At 37.0% G+C, this 12,500-nt stretch overlaps 1 long non-coding RNA gene and 1 pseudogene across 2 annotated transcripts in view; both read left to right on the forward strand.

The window, feature by feature from the left end:
- Nucleotides 1–3,920, forward strand: part of LOC148727514 (uncharacterized) — a 5,272-nt gene extending 1,352 nt beyond the window's left edge. The window contains exon 2 of the long non-coding RNA XR_015989289.1: nt 2,460–3,920. This is a non-coding gene — a long non-coding RNA (uncharacterized LOC148727514). The remainder of the gene's footprint in view (nt 1–2,459) is intronic.
- A 1,279-nt stretch (nt 3,921–5,199) lies between these two features.
- LOC148727515 (uncharacterized) lies at nt 5,200–11,519 on the forward strand (annotated as a pseudogene). Its single transcript, XR_015989286.1, has 10 exons — nt 5,200–5,425; nt 6,290–6,656; nt 6,920–7,030; nt 7,327–7,565; nt 7,987–8,165; nt 8,510–8,609; nt 9,832–9,985; nt 10,804–10,978; nt 11,084–11,154; nt 11,449–11,519. The product of XR_015989286.1 is annotated as an uncharacterized LOC148727515 (transcript).
- Nucleotides 11,520–12,500: the final 981 nt, after the last annotated feature.

The raw sequence follows: 12,500 nt of genomic DNA on the forward strand, positions 1-12,500 counted from the left end.
TATGATGACTTCAGATACTGCTACACAGCACGTGGTGAGACATGTACTACCTAAAATTGTGAAGGCATGTTCTCCTTTCTCTGTATTACCAGGGATTTGCATAGTCGAGTTTGTGAAAACCTCTGCCAGGAAACAGGGAGGCAAGCATAAGGAGGAGTTGGGTGAAATAATCAAGAGGTGCAAGATTCATCAATAACAATTATTCTTGATTGTCTATGGTCAGATAGTTATTGTGCAACTGTTGACTTTTTCCTACAGTTGAGGCAACTTAAAGGGTTAAAGGGCAATGAAGAAGAGCCAGATCTTTAGCTACATCATCATAAGTTACCTTGCAGAACAATTCTTCCTCCAACTGAACATTAGAAATGCAGATCACGTGTAATTCTTCATGAAAGATGGTGGTTTCAACTACATGTCTTCAGGTTAAAACAAAGTGGTTCTGGATAACTGTACCTGTACCATGTTCAAGCAACTCCATGTTTTCTCTAACATCATTGTACTCAGCCTTAACCCCTCTTCTCTGTTTCTGTATCATCTCTTGTTCTTCTTCACCGCATTTTCTTACCCAGGAGTCGATGCCCTTTTCATCAAAACGCACAAGTGATAATATCAAAGATGTCATATCCAAGAGTTGTGATGCCAAGGCCAGCCTCAAATACGTTATCCAAGTCTACATTAGACGTTTTTGGGATAGCAATCTCAAATTCAACCGATAGCTTCACTCCTATTATAGAGCTGCCATGTTTTTTTTCTTATACACAGAGACTCTAACGCTTGCATTTCTTGCCCTCCTTCCCTCTTCTCCTAAAAAGTCCATGCTTTTTCAAAAGTTAAAACTAAAGCCAGTTAGTTGAAGCACACCTTCCAATGAAGTATCTACTACAAACTCACGGGCGACGAGCGGGGCAAGAAAAATGGTCTGAGATATGAGTGGCCAGCGGTGAAGTAGCTTTGATGAATGATGAATTTATCTTACCAAGGAAAGCTTTGGTAGTAGTCAGAAAGAAAACCCTTTCCACACAGTCTTTGAATGAGCCAGGCAGGGGCGATAATCCTCAAATCACCGATTTGGCTCAAACTTGGCACAAATGCAAAGTATCACAAATTAACAAATGTGTGAATAGAAGAGGTCAAAATATTTAATTCCCTGGGAGATATAGGGTCCCCCTGGGGAAAACCCCTATTTCCTGCATTTTGTGCATAATTAATTAGCTAACTTTGCATTGCTGCTGTGACAAACTGAAAATCCATCAGCAAATTCAATCAACTGGGTTGTAAACCTCGGATAAAATATGTAAATGATTTCTATATATGTGTCAGTTTTTAACTATTTTCATTTTTTCTCCCTGTGCTGAGAGGAGACCAATATATCACCGACTTATTTGTTTTTCGGTGAACCAGCAACTATCTCAAGCTTAACAAATAACAAGTCAAAAATTTTGATAGCTGTAAATCTTTGTTACATTTTAAACTTTGTAGACTAGACACACAACATGACAAATGAATATCAAAGTTTATGGGGTGCCATTACCACCAATATTCAGCTACTGTTTTTTATAAAATGGTGCTTAACGTATGAAGCCAATTATGTTTTATGCAGCTAATCATTTTATAAAATGGTGTCTTAAGAAATGTGGAGGGCTTTTTATGAAAAAAAAGCGCTCCATGTTTTTAAGGCACCATTTTATCAAATGATTAGCTGCATAAAACATAATTGGCTTCATAAAAAGCGCTCCATATTTTTTAAGGCACCATTTTATAAAATGATTAGCTGCATAAAACATAATTGGTATTAGCTGAATATTGGCGGTAATGGCACCCCATCAACTTTGATATTCATTTGTCATGTTGTGTGTCGAGTCTACAAAGTTTAAAATGTAACAAAAAGTATATTCATGGAGCCAGCAGAGATACAGGAAAAACACATTCTGAAATCAAATTCCAGTAATAGTTTAACAGAAAATAATTTTCACATATTTTGCTAACATGATTTGTGTCTGTTCTTGCCTTAGGACAATTCAAAGTAACCGCATAAATTTTTCACACGTCACTCCTTGTGATGTTAGTCCACTTCTATCATTCTCTTTATGGGTCTACACAATAAGATGCCAAACAGGTTTCTTTTTATATTGATAACAACAAAAAAATGGCAAAAATGATACTGATAGTACCAATAATTTGATTTAAATTGAATGAATTAATTTAAATGAAATTAATTTTTTGCAAATGTTATGTTTACATTTATTATCTCCAATAGAGATTTTAACAAATCGATTTTTTTAATTCATCTGGTTTTAATTCTTAATGAGAAATAGCTACTAGAATAACAAGACTCAATATTAATCCTGGAAAACGTTTTGAGGTGCAAATCAACTCGTGACATACTTGAAACTCATGAATATCACAAAGGTTTTATTTCCATTTCATTGTAATTTTGTTTCCTTTTTATCTTTCGGCAGGTGCAACAAAGGTGACTTCAGTATCATAAAACTGAGAAAAATTTCACATTTGCAACTCAAATCGTGCTCTGCAACTTAATTTGCAAAAACAGAAAATATGACATTCTGGTCTTTGGCAGGGTGACGGCTAGCTACAGGTTGGCTGCTTAATTATGTGGAATCTCGCTTAAAAAAAACTATGGATTAAATATTACTTGAAAGATTATTTTTAGTTTTATTTGAGTAGTTCTGCTCTCGGTGACCATTTGACACACATAGAAAACAATAAAACAAGGCTGTTGGCTCTAACTAAAGGGTGACTGCAACTGCTCGATGGAGGTAACCGCCTAATAGAGGTGAACATTGTAGTGGCTGAGAAGAAACATATTCAGGACTTTGACCGACTGACCACTTAATACCGGCAAGGTGTTACTTTCATACCATAATAGTTCGTCTGTTTATATTTAGCCGTGATTCCTGTCTTGTTCTCGTTCATTATCTACTTTTTGCGCAACCGTACATACTTGTGTGACAGGTTTAGCGATCGAATTTCATTCTGTAAGAGAGGTAGTTCTTTGAGAGGGTTATTGTTACAACGCTACTTGTTCATTAAACGCTACTTTCTTTTTCACCGCCACATATCAGCCACCTATTGCCGCAAGGAGCCAGACTAAAGTAAGCCATTTTATTTACTTCGTTGTTATAGTTAGCTTCATTATCTTAACTGGCATGATTATCTTTAGCGCTTGTGTAGGTTCGCCATTCTATGCCACGTCGTCTAAGTTAAGAAGTCCATCCACAGGCGTCGGCTTATTTAGGTTCCTTTCTTTGCTTTCTAGTTCGAACCACGACCAATCTCACTGCAACAAGACCTTATCGCTACACAAAGCTATGCATCGAATCATCTATCCATCATTCTACAAGCCGCTGCCTTTTACGCTATTTCAATTGAAGTTTACGTTCAGCGTTACAGTTGTCTGGTCTCCAAATTCGTCGCTTACGACCCTCGCTACACATGTGACCTTTCGGGGTTACACAACGTGACCGCTAAATGTGGTGCCGCTTAGCAGGCAAGAACCTTTACTTGTTCCTGACGGCCTAATTGTATTGTCGTGTACCTGTATTGAACGGTCACTTGGCCAAACCACTAAAAAAAACCCTTTCAATTAATTTTTAACTCATATCTCCAGAAATCAAAGGAAGTACTATTTTTGAGCGAGATTCTTTTACATTAAAAGGTGAACCACGATATACCAAAGCAATGAAACCTGCTCTGATAAAAAAAGTGTGTCATAAACGAAATTAGATAAGGTTAGGCCTCTTTTAATGTTCTCAAAATCAAATAACTTTGCTCGGGGTAATTACAAAAATTAAAGAAAAATGCCCTCAGTCTTTGCCAATCAGCATTAAGTAATTTTGCCCTCTACGTTATAAACTGAAAACGACTCAGATAGGATGATAATAAAGATACAATTGATATTGTATTGTAGTCTTGGACACTCTGTAGCACTCATGACAACGGAAAATGCGTGCACTGTAAGAACCTTCTGTTGTCCCACACTAACCTTAGAAAAGGTTTCTAAGGCTTTGTATGGGACAACGAGAGGTACTTACAGCGCCCGCGTTTTCCGTCCTGTCGAGAAAGGAACCACGCTTTCTCTAAAATCTGTTTTCAGTACTTGATTAACACAATTGTCTTTTTTCTTTCCTTCTGAAACTGCTACAAAATAAGAAAAAAGAAAAAACCTTCGAAAAAGACCACGTAATTCGAGACGCGCGCAAATCATGCTGACTGACGCGCACAAGCGAAGTAATTCAAGCGTTTACGTTCTCGCGCGCGGGAATTACTCTTGTGCTCCTTGTGTTGGACACCTGTCTCCTGCATGCCACAAATGAATAAATTCTCATTTACAAAACTGATATTTTAACCACTAAACTATTGTAAGGATTATTTTCTGAGCCAAACTCCGCTCCCGCTAAAATCTTGAAAATGGTCCGGTGCAATTAAAATGGCGCATTTTAGAAGTAGACGTATGCTTGTCCTTTACAACAGCGAACAAATGGGCTGTAAAGTAACAGAGTGTCACGGAAGTCAAAATCAAACCCACGAATATATGTTTGCACCATTTCTTCTTCCACACTTGCACTACAGCAACATTTAGATATGACATTTGTAGCCAAAACGAGAACGAATTGAAAAAGAAATCTATTGTTAGCGCAATCGACACGCGGATGAAAAAATCCCCAACCAAACCCATGTCAGAGAAGGCCAGACTATTGTTGTTGTACATGAAGCTATATAGCTGGATAAAGCCTACCGCTGTTATCAACGCAGTCGATTCTCCGAGGATCATCTGAATGCTCATATCTGCAATAAAACGCATGCTTCTAGGCGTGCGAAATTTTTCAGCCCTTAACGCTTCTACGGCGTTCGCGTCACCTTTAAATTTTTTGTAAATAAAGTACCACAGATAGTCTCGCACAATAATGGTTAATCTTTCCAATAAGTCCACCGTACCGTGTGCAAAGCTCAGAACAATGAACAGTTGAAGACTCGTCAGTTCTGCTTGCATGACACGGAAAACGATTCCAGATGCGCTATAGAGAACACTCAATAGGCAACACGATCTCGTCCCCGAATGAAGGATTATCATAACTTCTCAAATGTGACAAAATGAAGTATAATCATTCAACATCGAGATGACCGTGAGTCCAACGGTAGACTGGAGATACTAAGGTAGCGGAAGGCACAAAGTAAAAAACGGCGGCGAAGAAGGCGTCCAAGAACAAAGACGATCTCGATGCTCTGCTACAAGAAGCAACAAGTTTGCTTGGAGAAAAAAAAATATCACGGAAGAGGAAAAAAGGCCGGAGTGATTTGGAATTTTATAGGGACTCCACCACTGGTTTGAGGAAATACAAGCACAAGTATCGGCCTCGCGAAAAAAAGGTGACGAATACGTCGCTCTGCAGTGCAACAGAAGAAGGTGAATTTACAATATTTTTATCTTTTGCAACACGATATCCCCCTAAAATTAGCGAATAAAGTTAATTGTCAAAACGCCTTAAATTTAATAGAATGATTAATCCAATGTTCCAAACAAGCTGCTGGCCATGTTGCCTTAACAAAGCTCATGCAAGTTTTATTTGACTCAAACCTTATAGATTGCGATCCGAGTTTAGATTTGGGAGATGATGATGTACAACCTACATGTCATGAGATGTCACCACCATCAATTGTCAAGCGTAAGTTTTGTTTGCGACAGAATGTACTTTTATCCAAACACCTGCAAAACAACTGTTTTTCACAACATCCCACTTTAATGTAGATCAACCACTTTAATGAGATCAATCATTTCTCATGCAAAGGTAAAGATAAATTGCTAATAATGACTGGAAAAAATTGGGGTCCCTGTGCTCATTAGTGAGCTGTATCCTTTTATTCCCCTATAGATCTCAATATCAAGGCAAATCTACTATATTTTCAATGTGTACATGCACGAGCATGCGCGAATGATGCTATCAACTATCCGCAGTAAGGGTTGCACAAAATGTGAGGAATCACCTTAAGCTTATTTAATAAGGCATTCTTGGAACAACTTGATTTAATGAAGTAAGTGGGGAGTGTAAAGAAAGAGAGTTTATTTTTTATAGGGTTGTACATTTCATTTTCCTTGTTGCCAGGTCTCAATCTTTGTTAGAAAGAAAGTTGGTGAAATCACAGACTAACTGGAATTTAAAAGAAGGGGTGCTAAATTATTTATAAAAAATCATGGTCATGAATAGAAGAGTTGGAATGTACCAGTATCTATTGATGCACATTGTGACTAAATATTATTTTTGTTTCATAGAAGATGACCTTGAAGCTGCACTTGCAAAGTGTGAAGAGGTTCTTTCCACATTTCAAATTGCATCTTCCAAGAATTGGGAAACACGGATGTCTAATATGACCTGTAGTTGGGACAACTTCAGGAAGCAGCTAATAGAGGCAGTCCTTAGCTGTGAGGGCCTCCCCTCCAGAAATTTGCAGCATTTGTTTGGAAGGCAAAGTCTGTATACGATGTATGGAGTGCCCAAAACAGTTTATGTGCCCTTCGTGCAGTGAAAAGGTTCACAAGTCTTTGCCTTTTCATGACAGAGATACATATGTAAATGGGTACTTTCATGCTATTCCCCCAACTGTTGGAGTTGATGGAAAAGGTTATCACCAAATAATAGGTAATCTCACAATATACAGTGTCTATTTTTTTAAATTATTATTTTCACTTCATATGCTTAATTATACATTTTTGTTTAAACCACCATATTCAAATTGAACTTAGCATAAACAAGTAAAGGTGGATGGAGACTCATCCAACATGTATTAATTAGCTTTAAGGTCACAAGTGGTTTCTTAGAGAAATTTATGATGATGATGATTATGTTATATCACAATGCAAAACAACATTTTTAATGTAGCTTTACTTCTCTCTTTTCCTTAGATAAGTCTTTTCCAGTCCCTAATATACCAGAACAATGTTGAAGTTGTAAAGAGGCTGGAGTCATGCAACAAGTTCCATCTTCTGGTTTCTTAATAATAGTTAATGAAAAAGGTAATAGTGTGTGTTTGCTTAAACTGTCCTGGATTTTTACTTATTTCCTGTATCTAATTATTAAGTGAATTAATAAAAGTAATATGGCTTGCTCTTTATCTCAAATTACTTTTTGATATGTCCTTTTATGGTAATCAATTAGATTGTAATGCATCATAAGAAGAGATTCATTTTATTAAAATTTTAATTAGTTTCACCTTAATTTATTACCTATAGTTATGGGAATTCCTAGTTGAAGCCATTTTACTGCACTTTAATGTTATCATTATTCATGAAGTGAATAATTTCTTTTTCAGGACAATACGATTTGAACAAAGTCATAATCCAGTGTTCCAATTGCAACAGTATCATTCTATCCTGGTCTCTGATTGATGTTGTACAAGCAGGGTTTTGGTGTGGGAGTCCCACTGACACCAGTTATGTGTTTGACCAACAATTATTCCGGTTATGGGATTCAATCCAAAAAAGAATGCCTGGGACATCGGAAAGCTCCTTTATTCATGCACTTGAGGATGTATCAGTTATGAAAGGAAGGGTATGCTTTTCTTTAGTTGAATGAATTTTATTTAATTTTCCAATTATGTCTCGGCATAATTTTTTGTCCAGTAGTCTATTGAATGGTCAAAATTGTATTCTGACACATTCTTGCTTAACACCAATCTTTGAATTGTAATATTTTAGAGACTGTAGCAAATGTATGGGGTTACATGACTTGCTTTTGGCTCTGACATAATAATCTGATTGTCTATAGATTTTTCACATATTTTAAGTTTGGTGCTAGAACATTTCAATATAATTTTTAGGTTTTATACCTTGTTTGTTTGTTTTTTTTTTTTTTTGAGATTTTTGTGTACATAATGTGTTGGAAATCTTACTTTTGTGCTGTCTGCTGTACTTTATGTAGTATTTACTATTACTGACCTACCTAAATTGATATTTCTATTTTATTTTTTCAGGCACCAACCATCAATCATAGCACATTTAGTAGATCTTTTAAAGGGTGGAAATTCTGTCAGTTTGAATTGGGTCATCTGCAAGGTCACAACTGGATTATTTGCCCTACGTGTTCCATCTTTCAGCACTCCTGCCATGTTGATGGAAATATGAAACTGTATCGTTACAGTCCATCGGGAGGGTAGGTTTTATTCTAGAGGAAAGGTCTACACAGAATAATGTCAAAAACACCCAACATCTTATCAATGCTCCTAAAACTTGTACAATAGAATGAAGGGTGCAAATTTTGTAAATTTTACTCTTATTAGTGCCCTGAATACAAGTGGCTGTTGGTTATTGCATTACTTATATTTTAATTTGGTGTGTTTTGTTGAGTTTATTTATATTAAAGATATATAAAGTTGAGGTTTAATCATTAGGTTAGCCACAGTAGTAACTGTTATCATCCATTGTCTTTAATAATATGCAGTTATATCATGAAAAAACTGATACATTTTAGCCAGTTATAATTGTTTTCTTCTACAGACAAAGGAGGCAATCATATTATGAAGATCTTTTTATTGCCAACAAGGGGGATGTTGAAAGTCACATGAACAAAGTATATGCAAAGCAGTCCAAATCTAAGGTGTTTATATATGCAGTTTTATTCCGATCATTTTATACTAAGTTTATAGCCTCTTAGCAAGCTGTGACAAGTTTCTATATTGGTAGGATTGCATGGAATTTTGACTTTTCTGTTACAGTATTAATAGTTATTAAATGCTGCAACTAGGAACAAGACAATATGTGGGGGGAATCACATTGGTGGGCTGCTTCTAATAAGGGTAGAAAGACAGCCAAACTAGATGAGACAGGACTTGAGATCGCAAGCTGCCGGCATGGTTTGGCACAGTGGGCAGTGAACATGGTGTAAAACATTTTATAGATTTTTTTCCTATCCAGGGGTACAGTATGAACAATGGAGGTCGATCGGCATTCAACTTAAGGCAATTAGAAAACAATGAGGACTGACAAATTAGAATCAATCAAATTCACAGAGTTGTAACTAGACCTTAATTAGTCAGTTACTTCATTTTAGTTAATTGAAGTTGTAGACATTCAACTGAAAGGTAAGTTATTCATATCTTTTAGATCATGAGGAGCTCATTACTGAGCATGCTATTGCTTGGAATCAAAGAAAAATCAATGGCATGGCACAGAGTCTGTCAAGACAATACACATGGGCCAGTCTTTATGCAATGTTACTATTGCTAAATAGCTATTAAACAGACAAAATTATACGTATGATGGACGATCCTCGCAGTAGATAGCGCTATTTGAGCAATAGCGAAATTCAGACCTGAAAAAAAAATCAGGCCTGTACGGGACTCGAACCACTGACCTCTGCGATACTAGTGCAGCGCTCTAACCAATTGAGCTAACAAGCCAACTGAGAGCAGGCCGTTAAGTTGATTCGTAATGAACCCGTGAAAGTGATAAATGAGATAGAATAAATATATGAAAATCATATATTTTGAACTGCGGTATTTGATACGTATGATGGACGATCCTCGCAGTAGATAGCGCTATTCATTACGAATCAACTTAACGGCCTGCTCTCAGTTGGCTTGTTAGCTCAATTGGTTAGAGCGCTGCACTAGTATCGCAGAGGTCAGTGGTTCGAGTCCCGTACAGGCCTGATTTTTTTCAGGTCTGAATTTCGCTATTGCTCAAATAGCGCTATCTACTGCGAGGATCGTCCATCATACGTATCAAATACCGCAGTTCAAAATATATGATTTTCATATATTTATTCTATCTCAGACAAAATTATGTTACCATTTGTACTCACGCTTTATCTTATTTAGACTCGTGCACACCTCCGCAAAAAGATTTCTTCAAACAAAAATAAGCTGTCTTCCCTAATAGATAAGCACAATCAAGAGAAAGAAGGCAATGAAGCTTTGCAAGCTATTGTCTCTGAAGTTATGAAGGGGAATTTCCCATGGGGAAACACAACAGGTAAACTTTGTGAATTTTAGTACTCAATTTAACTTGTCTCTTTTGTTGAGTATTTCAGCTTGTAGCTGTCATTTTTGTTCTAAGTATATTTTCATTCTATCATTGATAAAGTATTTCTTGTACATTGTACAACTTACTAACTTTATATAAGATAAGACACACTTGTGATAGGGGGTAGCTTAGTAGCTACGGTCATTGTGTTGGTGTCTTAAGAAAGACACTATGCTCCAGCACTGCCCCTCTCAAGAAATTTGTACCAGCAAACTGTTCACAACTTCTAATAGATCAGGCCTCTTCCGAGGTGTTGCGTTTTTTCCTACTTCTGTCTAACTTGAGCGTGCAGGACATTAAAATCAAGAACAACAACAACAACAGCAACAACAACAAGCCGCTTATTTTCTTTGCTTTTAAAACGTTGTTTTGCAAATAGTAAATGCTAATCTAGGCGGGCCATTGATTGCTTATGCATAAAACTATATCAGTTAAATAACATTAACAACAATTAAGATTTAGTTACATGTAATATTATTATAATAGTTTCTACATATTAAGATTGCTAAAACGAAATGAGGGGAGAATAATGAGAGAAGACACTGACTTTAATTACTTAAAGTTTCCTGTTCTTGAATAATCTCGTGTTTAATAAGAAAGGAATTTTCTTTGTCCAGCATTCTTGGTTTTTCATTTTTAATTTCAGCTTTGAAAGACTTTTTGGTTAGCTCTCTTAGATTGCGTGGTATCTCATTCCAAAAACTGGCACCAATTATTGAGAATGCATTGTTTTTGTAATTCAAGTCAGTTTTCATTGGTCCATATAGGTCCACCAATGAGAATCAAGAAAGTCATCGTTGAAAAACATGAAATGATTACGAGATGGAATGAAGAAATTACCCTCGTAAAAAAAAGAGATGGCGAACTTTGTAGCGTTCTACATGGATGTTACTATTCCTCGGCTTGAAAGGATTGTTGTGGAGTTACAGGATAAGTTAGCACGTGAGCATGTCATAACCATTAGACTTTCCTGTTCTTAACATTAACAGTTTGCTGTTAATAGAAAATAATCTTGATAAAGCGTTCTTGTTCTTTTTCCCTGTCAAGATCCTGATAGCAGTTCAGACGTACCACGCGACAACAACGAAGCATCTTTGCAACCCGAGATGGAAGAAACTGTAATTACCTTTATCTTTGTGTTTACTTATTTGCTTATTTATTTATTTATCTACGTACATACTTATTTATTTCTTTATTTCTTTAGTTTTCACACTATCCTTTGCTTCACAACTGCAGCACATTTCTTACTCTTTTGCAATGCATTGTGCACTCTTTTACAATAATATGCTTACACTTTCCTTTACACTACTCTGCGTCCATGGCATACCATGCAAACATTCAGACACTATGTAAAAGTAACGTATCATTAATATTTCTCTCTGCGACACCCTTTTTTCTTTTCGTGTGTCTAGGAGATGAAGTACAGAAGTAGTTCAATGAGTACTGTGGTTCTTCAAGGAAAGTTGAGTTGTACCAAAAAGGGAATTGCCTTTTGCAAGAGTCAGATTTGTTCTGCAGTTACCAAGTTCAAAGCTGCACTAAGTGGTAGTGACTACGAGGAATGTCTGCCTTTGGAAGAGGGTGCAGAAAATGATGATGATGTTGACGTTGACGACGGCACGTACGACAGTACTGGTGATTTTTCTGAAGATGAAATCACCTTTAATTACAAAAACGTACCAGATGCGGGAATTAACGTTGTGGTACTTGGTGAAGGAATTCCCCACTGCGATACATTTTCATAAAAAATTTCCTGTCGAAATTAGCCAGTCAACGCTCGACGGCAGAAACGGCAGTTCGGCTTGTAGTGTAATAGCTTTGATCTTTGCTCATGGAGTGTGGCATGAGCGGCTCGATCTCCAACCTACGCGTGAACTATCTCCTCTGTGGGTTATGTTACTCTGTGCATCAATCAGGGTGGGAAACCGCCTTTATGACCGCTGTCGACACAACCTACCTCAGCGTTTTCTTTCAGCCTCAGAGGCAGCCACTGTCGCAGAACAATGTGTGAGTGTGTCCGTGCATTCGCCCTTGGCTAGACGAGTTTGTGATGACCATGCTCCTACAACTCTAGTGTACCAGTTATCAGCAATGTGTGATGGCTTCCACGGAAATGCAGCTCTACTTATAGCCAACGAAAAGACCGTTCTCTTCTTACCACTAGCTGGTCAGTCTATTGCCTTGGTGGACAGTCATCGTCATGGTGACCTTGGTGCCCAAATATTACTTGGTTATCAAAGTCGTTTAGAGCGATTGTTAGTTGCGTGCCAGAAAGTGCTCGATTTAAGTGATGATACTTACTGCAATCTGTCGTTTATTTATTTTTAGGCCAGGAGAAGTCAGACTTAATCATATCTCCATTTACAAGCCTAGTACGTTGTATGGAACTTGTGTTGAATTTTTATTTATCTCAGCGTGTTTGAAAGTCGCATTATATACATTTTAAGTATTATAATATAATTAT

The sequence above is a fragment of the Stylophora pistillata genome, chromosome 7 (assembly GCF_964205215.1).
Source record: "Stylophora pistillata chromosome 7, jaStyPist1.2, whole genome shotgun sequence".
Taxonomy (NCBI): Eukaryota; Metazoa; Cnidaria; class Anthozoa; order Scleractinia; family Pocilloporidae; genus Stylophora; species Stylophora pistillata.